Below are 18,921 nucleotides of genomic sequence, written 5' to 3' on the forward strand. Positions count from 1 at the left end.
AGAGGGGGATGGCAGATGAAGGGGAAGTGCAGGAGGCCAGATTCAAGAGCTGTGGACCCTGCATGGACATGGGTTGATAGGCGCGAGATGCAGAGCAGAGGGGGAGAAGCAGGTTTTGGGGGGGAAGAAGGGTGTCAGTTCAGTTGAGACAGGCTGGGTCTGTGGTGCCTGGTGCCGTCCACATGGAGAAGCCCAGGAGGAGACTGGCTTGTGGGTCCAGAGCCCAGGGAGGGGATCCAGGGCTGGCGTTAAGATGAGAGTTGTTGGCCCAGTCCCAGGTGAGGGTGAAGAGATGCCTTCTTGGCTTCCATGGAACATGTGGAGTAAAGGGACAGCTTAGCAAGATCCCCAAGGATCTCCACTGTGCTGGATGCCCAAGGCAAGCAGGGGCAGGCTAGCTCCACAGAAACAGAGGCGGGTATCTCCTGATTTTTAAAAATCTGAGAAAACTAGTAACAGCTAGTAACGTGACCAGCAAAATTTTATTGAAAGGTAGAAAAAGAAGCACATTTACCTAGAAGTGTTCCACATCACTAATTCCTTGGGATGTTAATAGAGGGATTCCATGGTCAAATGACTCTGGGAAGTGCTGGTTAAACAAAGTAACACAGATATCCTGATGACAAGATTTCTCAGAGATTCTACTGTGGAAACGTGCTGGGTGAACTTCCAAGCAATGGCGCCTGTATACACAGTTCCTCAAACCTATTTCCCAAGGGAACCCCTTTCCTCATCTAATCGACCTTCTACAGAACTTGCTTTGGGAAGTCCTTGAAGCAGGCACAGTGAAATTGGAAACAAGAAAGAGGCATCGTATCACCTGGTTCCTAAGGTTCAGGAAATCCTAGATAATGCCGTGTGGCATGAAACAAATATCTGAAAAGGGCAGGCAAAATTTCAATTGCTTGCCGTGATGATGTGCCTGGGAACCCCAAAACAATCTATTGTACAATTTTTAGAATGAGTGGCATAGATTAATAAAAGATAATCATACAAAAATAGAACCTGTAGTGGCATTGACAAATAAAAGATCACTATATAAAAATCAATAATTTCTGTATGAGCCAACAATGCCTGTCAGTAGTGAGACTAGAGAGCAAATTCCCTTTATGAGAGGAACCAACAATAGGAAATACCTGGAATGGTCCTGACAAGGCAGCCACAGGAGCTAGAGGAAGAAAACTGCACCTTGTCAATGACGGGAAAACATGTAGAGGAAATGGAAAGATACATGCTAGTCTTTATGGAGAGACTGGATGTAGGAGAAGGTTGATTTTTTTTCCCCCACATTAATAATTGAACATTTGGCAAAATTAGTTTAAGGTTTATCTAGAACCATAAACAGTCAAGAATGTCTGGGAAAGCTTTGAAAGCCAAACAAATAAAAAGGGACTTACTTCAAACAAATTGTAAAGCTAGAGTAATTAAAATCATATTATATTTGCATACACGTTAACAGACAGATCAGTGGAATAAGATATGGTGCTCTGAAATTAATATTTGATCAATGTAGATTGAATGTTTACTAAATGCGATAAGTTCATGATCAATATAAATTTAAAATATAGTAAATTAAATATATCATATGATAAAGATAAGCAAATAAAATATTCAACAAGTTAAACTATACAAATCAAGAGAAAATAGTGGATAACAAGAGCTTTCTAAGCATAAATCCAATAGAAGGAATTGTAAAGGAAAGATATAGTATATTTGAATATTTGAAATATAAAATTTCTATAATATTTTCTATCCAAAACACAAATTAAAAGGGAAACAACAGACAGGAACGACATTTGCAATATGACAAAGATATCCTAATAGATGAAGAGCTCTTACAAAGCAGTAAGAAAAACAAAATTGGCACTGGAAATAGTTAATAGAAGCAAAAATACCAATGTCCAAAAATGAAAAAAAAAATCCAACTTTGTGATTAATCAAAAAAAGTAAAACCCGTTTTACATATACCAGTTTTAAAGCAGTTAAGATTAAGAAGATGATTCACCGCCAACTTGGGTGAATGACACAGGCACGCTTTTCCCGTATGGGTGTAAATTGGTATACATTTCTAGAAAGAAATGTGACAATATGTATCACTGCCCTTTCCAAAGTTCCTAAGTTTTATCAGGGTCATTCATTTCCCTCACTCTACCCCAAAGCAATTATCAGATCTGTGGACAAAGTTTCAGGAACAAGATAACTGTCACGACCTTATTTCTAAGTGTCAACCTCTGGACGGTTACATAAATTATGATGCCTCAATGTGGTAGCTTATAGGCAGCCATCGAATGGCATTTTCAAAGCATGTTGTTGATATTGGGAAATGATTACAGTATCAGATTAAAGTGTTCTGTTGTTTTTTAAACAGGGTGATTTCAGTTCTGTGTACAAATATATATGCAGAAAGACTGGAGGAAATACATCACAGGCTAACAGTGTAGCCTAATGACTCTTTATTTTCTTCTCTGCCCTTTACTGTATTTTCATAGTTTATCGTGAGAAGCATTAGAAGCATTTTCCTTTCGTAACCAGAAAAGAGTGTTTTTCATTATGAAAAAAAAATCACTTACCTTTCAAAACCATTTAGAAACGGGCACGCCCAAGCAGCGTGCCCCTGGAGAACGGCCTCCCGTGGCGTGCCGCAGGGCTCTGGCACGTTCCGCTTTCTTTGTCTTGATTTGAAAGAGGCCGTAGAGAGGACCTCAGGCTTACGCGTGGCCTCATCCCTGCAGTGGGCTGGGGGCAGCTGCGGAGGGCTCTGGGTTGCCTTACCTGTGGCCAGGCCCAGGGTCTCTGCCCCCTGCTTGCCGAGGGAACCCGTGGGTGTGCCATGGGTACGTGGCCTTACCCGCTGCTGGGGTCCCCATCCTTGCCCCTCACCCAGGGGTGCTGGCCTCTCCCTCATGCGCTGCCTGGCGGGGGGTCTGCTTTGCACCCCTTTGCCCCTCCCCCCCGTGACCCAAGAAGGCAGGGGTCCTCCTGCGGGCCTAGGCTCGGGCCCCGTCATCAGGGTGCGCTGTGGAGACCGTCCAGGGACATGCTCAGGCCGCAGAGGGTGCTGGAGCCCACGGCTGGCAAACCCTGGGCGGCCTGAGCCGACGTGGGCGGTGCGTCACAGAGAGGAAACCGTGGACCGCTGCCAACGTGGCCTCCCCAGGACGGGGGTTGGGAATCCTCGGTGGTGCGGAGATCGGAAGAGAGCGCCCAGAGCTGGGCCTGTGTCCAGGTGGCCACCACGGCAGCCCCACCCTAGGGGACTGCAGACAGGCTCAGAGCTCCCGCTGGTGGTCTCTGAGGAGTCAGCCCTAGGATGGGTGGGATGGGGGTGCCAGCCACTAGAGGGGGGACCAGGCCGCCTCAGTGCCCAGCCCTGGTCCTTTCAGCCTGCCCGGGAGGGCCGACATGCCCCCAGCCCTTCTGCTGGCCCCTCGAGGAGCCAGTCAAGGGCTGCCTGGCCTCCTTAGCCATCCCCAAGGTTCTGGAACATTCCAGCATTCCAGGCCTTTCCACTGCTACCAACTTGTGCCTGCCCCGAGGGGCACTCAGCATGCCGTGTCCCCCTTCTCCTGCCCATGGTCCCAGCCGGGCCCCGTCAAGCCACATTGGAGGTCATTTGTACTCAGTCATTGGGCGGTTGCCCTGGGTCCCGGGGGCAGTTGCCGACTGGTCAGCCTGTTGGCCAATGCCACAAAGACCCAGAGCCAGAGGAGGCTTTGTCCCCGCTCGGTACGCTCCTGGATCGCAGAAGGAAGTGAAGTCCAGCTGGTGCATCTCGATGACCGGAGGTACCTGTAGACTCGCTGGAGAAACGCAGGCAGCTGGGTGGGAGAAAGGCCGGCTGGACACGCCCAGGAGGGCCGGCGGCGGCTGGACAGACGTCCCGACGGGGAAGAGCTGGAATGCTCGTCCTGCACCCAGGGCGACCGTGCACCTGCCGGGCAGCCTCGGGGACCCTGGCGGCAGGCGGGAACGCGTGGCCCGTCGGCGCGAACGGGAGAAACCCGAGAAGGGGCTGAGCTACCTGGCTTGGGACCCTTGGTTGACCTAAGGCAGTGCTTAAGGCCGGCACCAGGAGGAGGTGGCAGCCTCGGCGGGACAGAAGGGGCGGCGCGCCGGACAGGAAAGGACATTCCGTGGAAAAGAGCCGCCAGAGCCGGGGGCGCTGAGCCCGTCCCCGACAGCCCCGAGTGCCTGCGCAGGAGCGCCAGGGTTTCTCTCCCCTGCCCTAGTTCTACTCCATCACAGACCAGTGCTGTGTAAAGTGCGCGAAAACTGAATGATTAGAAAAGGGAAATGGGGCACAAAACCAGATATGCCGCGTGCAAGCGCCCTTTCTTTACACTTAGATTCCAAAGATGTGGACTGCCCCGTCAATAGACTGTCAGTTTCTGGTGTCTGTCCTTCTCGCGCTGTGCACGACGGTGGTGGGTGTCCCCTTGGCATAGCCCTGGGGAGTTTTCTGGCCTCAGAGGGGACGTTGTGGGAAGCAGGAAGGGAGTTGTCCAGGTGCCCCCAGAGCATCCAACCAGCCGTGAGATGCACGGCCCAGGGGCAGCCCCTCCGTGCGGGGCCGGTCCACCCCCCGGGGCGTGCACGGGGGCTGTCCCGCTTTCTAGGAGTCCACAGGCTCCACGTCAAGTCGGCGAAGGAGGCAACAGGATAATCTGCAAGAGCGGTGAGCGCCGCAGAGGAAATAAAACAAACAAGGGGTGTCCCCTGCAGGGAGCGCCAGGAAGCCTCGTGGAGGTGACTTTGCAGCCACAGCCGGGGAGGGGCGGAGGGGCTCGGTGTCACCTCTGCCCGCCGTGGGGGTGGGATGAGCTTAGCTTGTTCAAGGCTCCAGAGAAGTGGAGCAGGGGCTGCTAGATGGTGGATGTTGGGGGTTAAATGATGCCCCCCCTTCCAAAAAAAAGACGTGTTCAAGTCTAACCCCCTTTCCTGGAACTATGACCTAGCTCAGAAGCAGCGCCTTTGCAGGGGCAGTTAGTGAAGATGACATCACCCTGGATTAGGGGACCCCTGATCCAAGGACTGGTGTCCTTGTAAGAAGGAAATTTGAGGGGAGCGGGTGGAGCTCGGTGATTGGGCGCCTGCTTCCCATGTATGAGGTCCTGGGTTCAAGCCCCGGTCCTCCTTAAAAAAATGCTCTAAGAAGGAAATTTGGACACAGGAGGCAGAAGCTGGAGTGATACATCTGCAAGCCGAGGAACGCCTAGACCTGCCAGCAAACACCAGGAGCTAGAAGAGGCCAGCAGAGCGGCTGCCCTAGTACCTCCCGAGGGGGCGTGGCCCTGTGGCACCGGACTCCAGAGTTCTGGCCTCCAGGATGTCAGAGAATACATTTCTACTCTTCTATACCACCCCGTTGGCGTGCTTTGTTGCAGCAACCCCAGAAACCAAGATAGTTGGATGGGGGGATAGAGTCTAGCTCCCACTGAGGATGCAGTCTCAAGAGTTGCTCTCCAAGGGGCCCACAGGTTTCTTGTCGAGGAGTGAGGGCCCCGTCTCTGGAAGAATTCAAGCATGGCCAAGCCAAGGCAGATTCCTGCAGAGAGAGGGGTTCGCTGTGCCCTCCAAGGTCTGGCTGTGACCCAGACTTGGGACCAAGTGGCCCAGGCGTTCAGCTCATACTAGACATTCCAAATTGTGACGGAAATAGACCGGACCCCCCAGCTCCATTTCCCCGGGGCCTGTTCCGACTCCCCCGGCTCGACTGAGGATAAAATTGGTAGCACTTGTGTGAGTGACATGTTGTTTGTCTTCCAGCTTATGAGAAGCCTCGGAGTTATCTCAAGTTTTTCCTAAAACAACATTTTTTTCCTCCATTTCTTGGGGGGAAGAAAAGCAGCAGAAAAGAGATTATCTTATTTTATACAATATGCCATCAGCCAGGGAGCAAAACATCGGCAAGGCTTGAGGGTTGCATAGCAACTGGCTTTTCAATTGATTTTTTTTTGAGAAGGTATCAAAGCTAACTGAACTGTTCTCATTTTAAATATTTTCCGAGGATCATGAAAATGAAAGCAAATGGAAATCAGAGACTTGGGGGGTGTGGGGGCCATTGATCAGAGAAGGACAAAAGTAGCTGGCCCCGAAACGCCGGGTCAAGGCAGAATGAGGAGCGCTTGGCGGAATTTTTCAGCATTGGAGGTGAAAGGTCAGAAATGCTGGCTGGAGTCTCTCCGTGGAAGGCTAGAGAAGAAGGGGTCCTGGGGGCGGCACTCTGCGTCCAAAAGTCCAGACCTGCTGTCCACCTGCTGTGTCCCAGGTTCGTCACCGCCTGCCCTTGGGCCTCAGTTTCCCCTTCTGCCTCTTTGTGAGTGGCAGCTGGAGGCGAGGGCTGGCAGCATTAGAGGATCCTGTGCAACCCAGGCGGGGCGTGTGCGGAAAGCCAGGGAGAAAGGGTCTGCGGCAAAAGACTCCAGGGGCCCAGCACGCAGCCCTGAGACGGAACCAGGAGGGCCAAGTGCACCGCAGGCCCCGCTGGAGGGACAGCCCCTGGCCTGCGCCTCTGGGCTCCCACCCCCAGAACGATGAGGACGTCTTTTGAAGGGGAGGGGTCCCGTTTTCTGACATCAGACCCGGCTTAGTCTGGAGAACAGCCCCCTCCCCTGGCTCCTGGGGGCTCCGTCCTGGGGGAGCCTGGGAAGGTCCTTGCTGAGAATTCCTGGGCTGGCCCCTGGCCTTTCTCTGGGAAGAATGGCTGAAAAGGAACGGGAGTCTGGGGCTCAGAAAGAAGGAGCAGGCCCTCTGGCCTCGCCCCTAGCACAGTCTGAGATGATCACGAGAAGGAGACTTGACGCTCTGGACCGCCTGGCCCCCCAGAGCCGGTGGGAGGAGCCCCCGCCCGGCCTCGGCGGAGCACACGCAGCCTGGCGGGAGCAGAACGTGCAAGCACGGGCGTGGACTCGGGGGCGCGGCTCCCCTGCTGCTCGTGCTCGTGCTGTCGAGGTGCTTGTGGGACCTCAAGCAGGTTCCTTAGCTTCTCGGAGCCTCAGTTTCCTCGGATGGGGCCTCTGAAGCTGCAGGCCTTCTTAAATGGCAGGGACAGTGTTGGCCAGTGAGGCCCCGGGGGCCTCGCTGGGCTTTCGGGGACAGACGGCCCCAGATGGCCAGCTCAGCAGAAGTGGTGCCCGCTTTGCAGACGGGAACGCTAGAGCCAAGGACCGGGAGGCGACTGGTCCGGGGTCCCAGAGCAGGTGAGCCTTTGGACCAGGTGTCTCCAATTCCAGGGCCCACAGGCTGCCCCGTGAGTCCCACCTGTCACCTGTCCGTCGCCCTGCTGAGCAGCTTGGCGCCTGGAGGCGGTGGGGGCAGGGGCTGGCGGCTCACCGACTCCCGTCCAGGGCCAGGCAGAGCCACCCCGTCTCGCCAGTCGGGTGGAAACGGTCCTCAGGCTGCTGTGCCCTGTCCTCCTGTCTCCTTGGCCGGAAGAGGGCCGAGCATAGACAATTAAGCTCCGTCCAGAGTGAACAATGCAGAGGTCAGAGAGTGATGATGGGAGCAGAACTCTGGGCACAGGTCTTAACTGAGTCATTTAGGGTGGGACCCCCAAGGGCTGCCCCGCTGTGCCAGGCTCAGAGCCGCAGCTCGCGGCTGGGGCTTTCGCCATCCTTGGAGCCGCAGCGCCACCTGCTGACCGCCTCGCGACCCCGCCCTTGTTTTTCCTTCCCTGTGCTTGGGGCTGTGGAACTTGGGTCAGGTTCCCTCCCTTCTCTGAGACGCAGCTCCTCGCCCGGAATATCAGGGTTACAGCTGCACCCATATTTTAGGACAGGTGCAAAGTTTAAATGAGAAGATTTTCGCCCTGAGCGCAGCATAGGCACAGAACAGGTGCCCACGGCGGGCTGACGGCCGAGTCAGCTCCAGTCAACCCTTTCCAGTCGCCTCCCCCGGCTCCTGGGCACATTCTCATACCCTGCCTTCCCTCCCTGCTGGAACCTGGCTTTTGAATGTGTGCATTCATTCCTTCATTCGTTCGTTCATTCATGCATGCATATATTTATTCATTCATTCATTCTATGACCCAAGCGATTTCCAAGCAGGCAGGTATGCTGCTGATCTCATTCATGGTTGAATGCTTGACCTTGGGTCCCGAGACTGGGATTACTCAATAAATATTTGTCGGATGGATGAATAAACAGATACAACCAAACGCAAGCGCCGGGCCCTGCATGGAACAGAGATGAGTTCATTATAAACCCTGGCCTCGAGGAGGTTCCAGTCGAGCAGACTCACGAGTCCAGCATCATGGGGACGGGACTGAGGCAGGGCTCCCCAAGGCCAGGGCCGGGTGAGTGGGGGGCCAGGGGGCCTTGGGACAGGACAGTCTTCTCGCCCATCCCTTCTTGTCTCTGCTTCCAGACAAGGCCCGTGGGCCTCTGTAAGCCCCTAGTTGTTCCCTGAGAGCCCGTGGGGGCCCCCCAGGTCCCTGCAAGTTGAGCCTGAGCTCCTGGGACCTGCAGCATGCCCTCATCCTTGCCCTGCCCTGCGGGGGCAAATTCAGCGCAGTAACTTGCCCGGCCCCAGGGTGAAGGGTGGCTGAGCCTTTGCTCCCCAAGGCCTCTGGAATGCTTTCTAGACTCCGTGATCTCATCCCTTGGGTCCTCAAGCAGGTCCTCAGACCCTAAGGGCTGGGTGGGCCTCTGCTTTCCACGTGTGGGCAGGCCCGTGAGCCAGCACAGCGAGAGGGGCCTCCGGCTGGGGCTGTGCAGCACCTGCCGTGGCTGAGAGACGAGCTGAGGATTCCTGCACCAGCCGGGAGGAGGCAGGCCTGCTGGCAGAAGGACAGAGTGGGAAGGCCGCCTGGGCCAGCTGGGTCCTGGGCTCTGCCATCCTCAGGCGCCCGCAACTATAAGTGCTGTAGCAGCTGGATATTGTTTATGAATTCCAAAAAGAAAGATGATGTTTGTAAATTCGTCTGGTCCTCTGGGCGTGCTCCCCTTTGACTGTATTAGATTCAGGTGAGATATCTTGGATTAAATTATGGTAAGCAGGGCATAACTCAGGTTAAGTCCCCACCCCCTTGGTGGGCTGTATAAATGGACACTCCCTCAAGAAGACACAGAAGAAGATACGTGAGAAAAGGGAAAGAGTTCCATAGATGCTATAGGAGAGAACTTTGTCTTCACACAGAAGAGGAGAGAACTTTGATCCTGCAGCCCTGGGAAGAGAGATGAGGCCTATGCCAGCCTACAGCTGAGATGGCAAGAAGCTGGGCCCATGGAGCCTTAAGAAGGAAGGACAGACCAGGCAGATATCTTCCGCCATCTTGCTTCAACACGTGGTAACCGACTTGGGTGAGAAAGTACCTCTTATCATACCTTGAGTTGGACTCTTCAGGGCCTTGTAACTGTAAGCTTTTGGCCCAAATAAATATCCTATATAGGGGCGGAGGACTTGGCCCAGTGGTTAGGGCGTCTGTCTACCACATGGGAGGTCCGTGGTTCAAACCCCGGGCCTCCTTGACCCATGTGGAGCTGGTCCATGCGCAGTGCTGATGCGTGCAAGGAGTGCCGTGCCACACAGGGGTGTCCCCGTGTAGGGGAGTGCACCCTGTAAGGAGGGCCGCCCAGCACAAAAGAAAGTGCAGCCTGCCTAGGAATGGTGCCACACACACAGAGAGCTGACAAACAAGATGACACAGCAAAAAAGAAGCACAGACTCCCGTGCTGCTGACAACAAAAGAAGCAGACAAAGAAGACGCAGCAAATAGACACAGAGAACAGACAACCAGGGTGGGAGGAGGGGGGGAAGGGGAGAGAAAAAAAAATACCCTATATAAAAGCCAACAGATTTCTGGTACCTTGCATCACACCCCTTTGGCTGCCTAACACAGATGCCATTCCCAGATGGGGATTTTGGATGGCAGAGCCCACTGGGGTCATGTCCACCAAACTTGGGGCTGGTGGGCCTCAGGGAAAGTCCACCAGTTACCGAGCTTTGAGCTAAGTGGTGGTGGGGGGGGGGTGCCAGTCTGATTAAATGATGTTAAGATTAGGGCTTTGATTGAACCACGTCATTAGAGTGTGACTCAGCGTTGAGACCCAGCCCCCTTGAGGACTGATAAAACACTCTACATAGAAGTAAATACATAGAGCAGAAGAACACAGAGGAGGAGAGCTCAGTTCATCAGACATGGCAGAGACCCTGGAGGAGGGATGAGCCTGATAGTCCACACAGCTGACCCCAGAAAGAAATGAGCCCTGGGGAAAGAGATGAGCTCTATGCCAGCCTACAGCTGAAACCAGAAGAAGCTGGGACCATGGGGCCTCAAGAGGAAGAAGATTACCTGCCATCTTGCTGCAACATGTGGTAGCAGACTTGGGGTGAGGAAGTACCTCTTATGGTTCTTTGAGTTAGACTCTTTAGGGCCTTGTGACTGCAAGCTTCTACCCTAAATAAATACCCCCCAAAAAACAGAGGTCTGGTACTTTGCATGAGCACCCCCTTTGGCTGACTAATACACCAGCCCACTTAGGACTCTTCCTGTCCCCTCGGCTGGGCCCAGAGACTCGGTCCACAGCCTCCCTATTGCAGGTTTCTCAGGGCCTGCCTATCCTGGGGTCCCCAAGCTGGGGCTGGGATTGCTGGAAGCTGTTCTTACTGTGAAGAGTCCAGCCCCCAGGGCGCCGAGGTCCTCAGCCACTCCAGAAATGGACCCAGCAGCTACTACCCAGCCTTAGGGCAAGGAAATGCCTTATCTTAAAAAAAAAAAAAAAAAAAAGCACAGTCCACTGGAGTTGGCTCTGGAAAGCCAATGTCAGCAGCTCTGCTCTGGGGGAAAGAGTCAGCTGGCCTACGAGGTCCACAGCTGGTCCCTTGCTGATCCCTCAGAAGCATCATGGGTCTCTCATGATCCCACTCCAACCCAGCTGAGAGCATGTGCAGTCATGCAAAAAGATTTTCCTAAGCACTCCAGTGAAAAAGATACTGAAATGAAAAGGAATCCAGGAAAGGGATGTCTTCAGGGCTGAGGAAAACTCAAATGGCCCAAATGAGCTGGTTATAAAAATCTTTGTAAATTGAAACGGGCAACGCTCTCAGCCTCTCTTGTGTTCCTTCACTTCTGAAGGAGAGGAGATCAGAATCTAAGAGATACATGAGTCTCTCCCTCCCTCTAAGGAAAGCCACAGCTCATGTGCTATGATAAATGGGGGAGCCTGGGTGACCTGAAAAGCAGGGGCCCCCTCTTAAAGGGCCAACCTCTTTCTCCATTCATCTAGCTGAGGTCACATGGATACAGAAGAGAATGGGGGGTTTGGGTCCCAGTGGGGACCATAAAGCTGACTTGGGTCTCAGACCTACCTTGGCTGGACTGGAGCAAAGCAGCTGGACTGGTCGCTCCCTGGGCCTGCCCTCCCACCCCCACCCCCCAAGAAACGAGAGAGTTCTCCAAAGCAAAGTGACCAACCTCCTCCCAAATGAGCAACCTGGGCAGAGAAAACTGATCCCCACAGCTGTATCACCCTGAGCATTGCAAGACCCCACACTTGCCCTACTGAGCTTGCGGTTCTTCCCTGTGGACCCGCCAAGCCCACCCCTCCCCTGTGATCACCATGGCCACCTATTACCATTGTGAAGAACCCAGGCAGCACCTGTTCTCCATCTTTCCGCCACCCTCCGGCCCTGACACCTCCCTTACTCATGTCCTCTGCTACTGCCGTGGACCTGACTCCTTGACATTGCACCAGCCATGACCCAATTAACTCAGCCATCACCCAGACCCCTGCCATTCACCCTCCCTCCTCACTGACCCTTGCTACTGGGCACAAGGTCCAATATCTGTGGATTAACAAGAGCCTGGGACCCCGCACCCTCTTGAATGTTCCAACTCCAGCAAATATGAGTGTGGAGCAAGTTGCTACATCAGTGCATTGTGGGAACACAGGTTCAGAGCACAACGGAAACATTCAGAGAAGGATCCCTTTATTGCGCAGAATAAAGAGTCCAGAAATGGCAAATCTCCTTGTCACTTGTATACTGCAAGCAATCCAAAACAGCAGGGGAAGATGTCCCACCATGGCCAATCTCCTGGGGTAGCTGAAACCTGCTCTGGTCCAAAGTCAGTAGATGGCAGCTCCACACAGCCCGCTTTGCACTGGAGAAGCGAGATCAATCTATACTGTTTGACCGTAGTTTTTATCCCCCTTGTGGGGAGGGGGCCCTGTCACTGAGAATCCCTGTTCTGATAATCACTGGAGTCTGCTTTGCCCCGGTTTCCAGATTTAAGGTCTGGCAGGACCTTTTTTGTTAGACTTACCGTCTCCGTCAGGTTGTGGAATGACATGTAATAGAAAAGGAGGTAGGGGTAGCAGAAGGCCGGAGGATGGCCCCTTAGTGTGTGTGTGACTGCCCCAGAGAAGGTGGGGTAAGTGAGGTCTGGGTGACGGTCACTTAGCATGTGTCTGTGACACCCCTAGCAGTGAGGAACATGTCCTGTGGTTCCTCGGTGCCCATCTGAGATAAGCCAGAACTTTGGAGTCAGAGAAATAGGAGGTACAAGCAACTCCCACATCTAACTCAAGATTATGGTGATGGGTTGAGTCCTTGGATGCCCCACTAACACGAACAGAACCCTCCCCCTTGAATTCTGGGGTTTTCCCACATCCAGGATACTACCTCCTGGGGTCTAGAATGTAGACTTTGTTTTCTGAGGGCTCCCTCTCACTCTAGTGCCGACCTCTTCTGTCCCTGCCTGTGCCCTTCCAAGCCCTCGGTGGTAACCGAGGAGTCTCCTCAGTACCCACAAATCAGGAGTAGGGTCCTGAACAACTTGTTCTCTGACCCTGCAACCCAAATCCTTTTGGACTGGAGAACCCAAATGGCAGGCTGCCTTCTTGGAATGGGCAAAGGAAAATCAAAGCAAGAACAAAAACACAAATCAATATTTGAATAAATTACCCTGCCGCAGCAGTGAATGTGTTGTGGCTGCCAACAGGGTGGCTGGGAAGCTGTGCTGAACCAGGGTCTAGGATGAGGGAGGCGTTCGTGCAGGTTGGGTCCAGACTGGTAGGAAGTGGAGGAGAGCTGAGCACTGAGGACTGGCCTTGGTTCCAGGACTCAGGCCAATGATCTGGGGGATGAACTTGACCTTACGTGTGTTTTGTTTTGAACAAATAATTTCTTTTAATTTGAGCCACTATTTGTTATTAGATGGACTTCTTTTTAAAAAAATAGCAACTTAAAGCTTGGCCTGAAAAATCCGATCTGGCAACTGCAGGTCTTCATTCTTGCCTGCCAGTGGTAGGCTGGTGCCAAGTGGAAGTTGCCCCCTTGAGCTGTGTGGGAGCTCCCTGGTTTGCTGCCATCCTTGTCACTCCTTCTTGCCCTCTACCTTTCTCATCACAATAGGGAAATATTTCTCTGTCCCTGACCCCTTTAAAACTGGGAAAACACAAGGTAGACTTATTTTCTCCCGACCAGCCTACCTCACTGGTTCACCTTGCTCACCTTGCCTTCCCACAGGCCCACAGGAGAAAGATGGAGCTCTCTAATGCCCTCAGCCTGCTCCTTCTCTCCTTGTTCTCCTCGTCTGGCCTGGCTCCTTCCTTGGGCCTGCCTTCTGCTCTCTGGTCCTGATATGGGGTGTGTCTTTCTGGCTGGACTCTTGACTCCTCCTCAAAATCTTGGCCAGAGCCCTTGTCTTCACACCAGCTGGCCCCTGGAGATTGGCCACTGCCTTTCACCTGCCAGCCAGTGCCCTCGACTTGGGGTCCCTGTATCCCCACAAAGAAGCACATCACTCAGGATTCCCTCTCTTGCAAATGCCAAAAACACATCAAACTGGCTTTCGTGTGAGAAGAGCTTCCTGCCTCATGTCTAGGAGACACGCACCTGCAGGAGGCAGCCTCTGAGATGGCCCCCAGTGAACCCCTCTGCTTGATATTTGTGTCCTTGTGTAATCTCCCGTTGAGTGTGGGCTGGACGGAGAATGGGTTACAAATGAGTTGTGGCTTCTCTCTTGGATGTGCATTCTCTAGCTTTCTCCTGGGTCATTCATGCTGGGGCAGCAAGCTGCTGTGTTGTGAACTGCCCTAGGGAGAGACTCATGTGGCATGTAGAGATGCTGAGGCCCTCAGTCCTCACCCAAGAGAGGCTGAGCCCTGCCTATAACTGCATAAGTGAGCTTGGGAGCTGCCCTTCCCCCAGGAAACCTTCAGATGAGACCATAGCCGCCCATCTTCAGCTAGTCGCTTTCATATTCCTGACCCACAAAAACTGTGAGAAAAGGAATGTTTGGGTTTTTTTTTTACAGCCTTTAAGTTTAGGGGTAATATTTTTTATAGCCATAGATAATAAATACACCCATGATAGACTGGCTTCAGGCATGGATGAACCCAGGTGCTCATAGGAGGGTACCAGGAGTCAACCTCTCTCATCTCTGGGCCCAGCTCTCCTCGGCATGGGCTTCATCCTCAGGTGGGTCCCTCCTGTGGCGCAAGGATGGTGTCAACAGCTCAGGGCTCACAGTTTTACATTTAGCAACTCCTTGGCCCACTTTGGTTGGGGGGGGGGGTGCCCTGAACCATCATGGTAGCCAGGAAGATGCCATGCTGGGATTGGCCAGGCATGGCCCCTCTCATCCCTGAAGTCTGGAGTCTGACCCAGATTAAGGAGGGAGGGATGTTTTACCAGAGGGAGCCTGGGCTGCTCTTGTCATCAGCGAGCAGGCAAAAGTAACTGTAGCCACCAGAGGGCGTTGGAAGGGATCAGACTAGAATTATTTGTCCCAACCAATAAGACTTGGAGGTCAAAGGGCAGGTGAGTTTATCATGAGGAATAATATCCTGACATTTGGGCCACCTAGAGATGGTTCTGGAGGAAACAAGGGCCCATTTGCTAGGGATGGGCCAGCAAGGCTGCTGAGCTGCATCATGGGTGTCAGGAAGTAGAAGGATTCACAGACCTATAGGGGGCTCTGCAGATGCCCTGGATGAAGTGATCATTAATGACTGTGGTGGTTTGGAGTGGTATATACATCAGAAAAACATGTTCTTAAACTTCATCCATTCCACTGTAAGTAGAACCTTTTGATGAGGTTACTTCTGTTAAGGTGTGGCCCAACCCAATCGGGAGAGATCTAAATCCTATTACTGACCTGGCAATATATTGGGCTTCCTTGTTGAAGAAGTTTTGGACTACAGAGAGGTTCAACTATGGCAGGGGAGGAACACTTGTGTGGGGTATTATTGGTGGGGGGCACATGGTTGGGAGGGAGTTCTCCAGGACATGTATACAGGTTACATAGAAAGGTTTGGATATTTTCATAGTAGTTTCAGTTGGAAACAACAGCTGAGAGAGTGCTGAGTTCCTGGCCAGGGGAGCTCTATCACATTCCCCAATGAACAGCAACAATCCCCCAAGTACAATGACAAAGACCAACAAAGATGGATGGTCCAACAATGAGCCCTTGATACTGATGGTTCTGATTATGAGTCTGTGTGCCTGAAATATGAACTAGGCCTAGAGCTGCAGGGTGCCTAAGAGTTACCTCCTGAGAGCCTCCATGTTGCTCAAATGTGGCCACTCTCTAAGCCAAACTCAGCATGTAGATGCATTGCCTTCCCCCCAGTGTGGGACATGACTCCTGGGGATGAGCCTCCCTGGCACCGAGGGATTACTACCAAGCACCAGCTGATGATGTAACTAAAAAAGACCTTGAATAAAGGGGTCAACTCAGACCAGCAGAATATTTCAGCCTACATGTAATATCAAGTGTTAAAAACTGCTTTTTGACTTTGGATTAAAGGGGGAAATGCAAAAGACAAGTGAGTTTTTATGGCTATGAGTCTCCAAAAAAGAGCCGGGAGGTCATCAGAGGGGTGATGCATATGCATGCCTCAGCAGGGTACCAGAGACAGCTAAGGTAGGTGGAAACCTAGGTGCTGGTTTTCCTGAGGGCTGCAGAGATCCACAGGTTCTATGATCATGGCAAATGGCTCTGGAGTTCAGGGCCATGTCAGTTGGCCCTACTTTGGAGTTCGTGTTCCTGAGTGTGATGGAGTTGGACTCAGATAGGACCTTTCTACACATGCTTTTTCTGTTACTTTTACCAGGCCTGTGGTTGGCATTTGGGTTAGTGTATACTCAGGAGACCTGAATCTCTGGACTGTCCATGTGACGGCCAGGCCCTGGGCATCAGCAGACTTGGGGCTCCTACCCTCTGGTTTCTTGAACTTACCCTGGCCAGCTGAGAGGGAGGTGAGGAAGATCAACCACCACACCAGGGAGCCAAGAGTGCCTACAGCCACAAGCAGGAGAATTGCATCCATCATCCTTGTGGAATCTAAGCCCCCTCTTGATGTAGAGGGGGATTGGACATAACCATCTCAGGGTCCACAGGATGGAGGAATAGAGTAGGGATTAGAGTGGACTTACTGGTGTTCTGCTGGGGAACTATTGTGATTACTAAGGGAAGAAATTGTAGCATTGATGTGGAGAAAGTGGCTACAGTGGCTGCTGATGGTAGGGAGAGGGAAGAAGAGATATGGTTTGGGGCATTTTCAGGATTTGAAGTTGTCCTGGGTGGTGCTGCAGGGATGGATGCTGGACATTGTGTGTCCTGCCATGGCCCACTGTATGGACTGGGGGAGAGTGTGGACTACGATGTGGACCCCTCTCCATGTGGTGCAGCGGTGCTCCAGAATGTATTCGCCAGGTGCAGTGGATGTGCCGCGATGATGGAAGAGGTTGTTGATGTGGGAGGGGTGAGGGGAGGTATATGGGGACCTCATATTTTTTTAATGTACCATTTAAAAGAAAATAAAAAAGGAAGAAAAAAAAGGAAACATTTTTTTTAAAAATTTTTAATCCTATTACTGGAGTCTTTTATAAGCAGAATGAAATTCAGAAGCACAGACAGAAAGCCAAGGGAAATAAGAAGTTGAAGGTCAGCAGAACCCAGAGAAGAAGGAAAAGCCAGGGGAGGCCACCATGTGCCTTGCCAAGTGACAGAGGAGCCACCAGAGCCAGCTCCAGAACACCAATCTCTGGGAAGAAAGCATTTCTTTGATGGTGCCTTGATTAGGACTTTCTTTTAGCCTCAAAATATTTGTGAGCTAAGACATTCCCATTGTTTAAGCCAACTCATTGCATGGTATTTGCTTGAGCAGTAAGGAAAACAAACAATAACCTTTGTGCTGACCCTCTGGTTTGGGTCTGGGCTTAGTAGAGTACACCTACAAGCCCCCAATCTCCAGCACCAAATCAAATCCACCCATGAAGTTCCCTACCTTCTCATTTCACCTGAAGCTCTCCTTAGTTGAAGATAAAATAGAAATCCATGGGAGCAGATGTGGCTCAAGTAATTGAGAGCCTGCTTCCCACATGGGAGGTCCTGAGTTCAGTCCCCAGTGCCTCCTAAAAACAAAACAGAAAAACAACAAGCAAACAAATGGAAAAACCAACTCAGGGGAGTTAGTGTAGCTCAGTGGTTGTGTGCCGGCTTCCCAAATATCAGGTCCAGGGGTCAATCCTTGGCCTCCGGTACCTCAAAAAAAGAAATCCTTTCAGTTGATTCCTAACTCAGAGCTATGATCTCTCAAGGTTACCTGGAAGGGACTCGGGGATGTAACTGCAGGAGTCAGGCTTAGAAATGCTAGAGATACTCACAGCCTTCCTTCCTCTGTACCCCCTGTATCAGTCAGGGTGGGTGAAGTTAGGTTGTGTAAACAACCTCCACTTTCCCGTGGTTTGAAACAACAAAAAGATTTATTTCCTGCTCATGCCATATATTCTTTGTGAGTTGGTCATCATTGTCACTCAGGGTCTATGGTGACAGAACAGTCACCATTTCGGCATTGCTGTTTCACATGCCAGAGAGAAGAGAGATCTCTGGAGAGTCTCACATGGGTTATTAAATGCTCCAACCAGGAAGAGGCACATGTCACTTTTGCTCTCAGCTCATTGGCGGGAGCTAGTCACATGCTCCTCCCTATCACCAGGGAGCAGGCAGTGCACCTTCTTTCCTCTCCCTCAGCTTCCCTTGGGCTATCCATCTCCATTCCAATGTCCAACAAGTCTTGATCACCAGACATCTCACTCTAGTTTATGACTTACTTCCTTACAAGTCATTAACAGCTTGTTATGAGGAGTGAACTCATTGCTCAGGAGCAGGAGACAAAGTCTGGCACAGTTGGCTCTGCTCTTGGGACCCAGGAACTGATCTGCCATCTTGTAAGTCATTGAGTAGGATGTTACATAAGGCCCCTGGTCGTGACCCATCTTCCCTGGCCTTGAATCTCTCTTACTTTCTCTGGACCTACTTGGATTATCAACAATACCCTATGTCCACTCTTTGCTACTTGTACACATGGAGAGAAATACGGGACTAGACTTGATGGATACGTTTGTGGAAGAGAGGAAATAGGACACCTGCGCGCACATCTCCAAGCTGTGCCTGTCTCTTACTTTATGGACAGTTACATCCTTAAAGAGAAAAAGAACATTCCTAGGTCTCATCCCTTGGAGCTTGGGGACAGGGAACTGTGCCATGAGCGCAGAAGCCAAAATGCCCAGGATGAGGATGGTGGAGAGAAAAAAGTGCCATCTAAAATCCTTGCTTTTGAGACAATATGTTTTCTTTGGGAAGGCAGTTTAGAGCAGGGAGCTGAATATAGACTTTGACTTTCTAGGTTCAGATTTCAACTCTTCTGCTTCCTAGTTGTATGACCTGGGTGGCCCCCAAGTAGCAGCTGTGTAGCTCCTCCATGCCTCAGTTTCCTGCCTTTAAAAGCATCGTCGCTCACGGGGTGACATGAAGACTGCCTGAGAGGACTTATGTCGGTGTCAAGCACAGCACGGGCACTCAGTCCTGTTAGTGCCATCACCAACCTTTGCTGTCGGGCTGTGGTCCACCGTGGAACTTGTCCTCAGTGGCTTCCCATTCGTGGTTCCTATAGAAATGATTTGTTTATGCCC

At 51.9% G+C, this 18,921-nt stretch overlaps 1 protein-coding gene across 1 annotated transcript in view; it reads left to right on the plus strand.

Annotated features, from left to right (window-relative positions):
- ADAMTS2 (ADAM metallopeptidase with thrombospondin type 1 motif 2) overlaps positions 1-18,921 on the plus strand; it is a 294,248-nt gene that overhangs the window by 202,158 nt on the left and 73,169 nt on the right. The gene's annotated exons all lie outside the window — the stretch shown is intronic.

This window comes from Dasypus novemcinctus, chromosome 2 (assembly GCF_030445035.2).
Source record: "Dasypus novemcinctus isolate mDasNov1 chromosome 2, mDasNov1.1.hap2, whole genome shotgun sequence".
Classification (NCBI taxonomy): domain Eukaryota; kingdom Metazoa; phylum Chordata; class Mammalia; order Cingulata; family Dasypodidae; genus Dasypus; species Dasypus novemcinctus.